Raw genomic sequence first — 2,305 nt, 5'->3', positions numbered from 1 at the left:
CTCGCGGCGCGCCGTGAGACTAACTGCACATCTGTTCACCATAGATACTGGGGATTGAAGTGTGCATGCAATTAGCAATTACTAATATGAAGTAGCTAGTTATCATGCTGTACGTGCTCTTTAAAACACTCTCATAAAGTCTCCATTAGTTCGGTAGGTATAGCTATTTGCACAGCTGTAGCACACGTGAGCATGGTATCTTCGAATTCACTTGGGCACTTTTTGCTGGCATAGTAACATTACATATCTACATTGTAGCTGTTGGGTTATAATTGATGAAATACTCTATAAACAACCGTCAGCCACATCATCCACATGTATCAGGTTTGTAAGTGGATCAGTACTGCTGACTCGGTTGATCCACACCATCCAATTATATTAGTCTAAATGGGAGCCAGTTAACTTAAAAACAACAAGTGTAGCTATGTCAAGAGTCCGCAAGTACCAAGCTGATAAGACATGTAGTGTGTCTTTAGTTATACTAGGAACTAGTGGTGTGCGATATCAGGATTTTTATTTCGATATTATATCGATACGATATTGGGTAGGCCTGTGTAGGCTCTGTAGGTTTAGCTGCTTTTTCTTTCTTCTGCTTTTTGTCATTTATAAATTAGGCCACTTCAACTAAATCTTTTGTTTCTCGGGCAAAATTCAGCCAAATAAAGGTCGGTAGGTCGGTAAAATAAAAATAAAAATAGGCTATTTTGCTAGCTGAAGAGTGATATTGTGAGTCAAACGGTGGCTAAGCTACATTACGGTTGCTGTATCACTTGCGAGTAGGCAGCTATATGTTGAGATATTTAGTGTTACTTATACTTTTTGAGAGCTTAAAGATAAATTTGCAACTCCTTCGTGGCGTTGCCACTCTTTGCAAGGTGATCACGTGATTAACATAATTATTTTATACTGAAAAATATAGGGTCGGTCGGGCCCGAGAAACAAAAGATTTAGTTGAAGTGGCCTTAAATTAGGTTTAACTTCTAGCTAGAGATCGGGGAGGATGGGAGTGCCATTAGGGCCAGAATAAAAAAAAAATAAAAAAAATATTGGGGTAAATATCGAAATTTCGATACGATTTTCGATAATTTTTTAATGTGTGGGTAGTGTAATTGCGTGGGCGGCCGATATTTATAAATATGCTTGAAATACAATTTGCACACAAACTATTGCATAAAACTAATAATAAGCCTAGAAAACTGGCAGGCAAGATTTTAAAGTGGCTAGATAGTACAGAACCAACCTTCATTTCTAGCGTGATTGCGCAATCACACACTAAATGCTGTAGATTTATCGAAATATTCTTCGATATTTCGATAATTATTGCAAAATATTACCTTTTCGATAAATATCGAAATCTGCTAAAGCAGTATCGAAAATCGATACGATAACGATATCGACGAAATCGATATTTTTTCGATATATCGCACATCACCACTAGGAACCCATGACCACAAAGTATGCTGTCTTACCAAGTAAGACAGGTCTCTTACCAGAATAAAAATTCCTTATACTTAGCAAATATCAAAGAATTCTCCGAATGCCATATTTAACTATAGCATTGATTATTAACTCCCTTACCTTTTTAATATAGATGCATCAGCACAATCACTATGACCACAACTGTGCATTACAATCATCATGGGACCTTGGCAGTGTTGGCTAGGTATTAAATCGAGCTCAATAGTGGCTTCAGAATGTTTTCAACAGAAACTGAGAAAAATTTCAGTTTTGACAAATGCAACTCTGGTCATAGATATTATATACTACATATCTATGCTCTGGTCCACTTTTTCTGAGAGCATGAAGTACCTGCACCAACACATTCCTGAGTGGTGGGTGTGGCTCCATTTCCACCAAAGCAATTGAGCATTATAATTTCATCCATGGAGGCTTATATACCGTACTCAACTCAAGCAGTTTCAACCAGAGGAATCAAAACGATTTGACCCACTTACAACGTTGACATGTATACTTGATTCATCAAGAAATTCATACACGCCAAGTGTATACTCTTGAGACACCCACAAAGTTGAGAGAATTAAAGTGACAACAAAGTGTGTTGATAAGCAGATAGAGGAGTATAGTAGGGCTCAAACAAATAGTGGTTTTTACTATTCGAATATTCTTTATTCACAACTACCGAATATTCTTTTCGGCATTAGTATGGATGAGATATCAATAATCCAGTTGTACAAGATGTCTTTTTAATACAATTCAGAATCAACATGATCTGATCACATATGTCAAAGATATGCTTATGTAGGATAAAGAATTTCGAGTATTCTACACACTGATGTTATATATT

The sequence above is a fragment of the Dysidea avara genome, chromosome 7, assembly GCF_963678975.1.
Source record: "Dysidea avara chromosome 7, odDysAvar1.4, whole genome shotgun sequence".
Classification (NCBI taxonomy): Eukaryota; Metazoa; Porifera; class Demospongiae; order Dictyoceratida; family Dysideidae; genus Dysidea; species Dysidea avara.
This window is presented reverse-complemented; position numbering follows the sequence as displayed.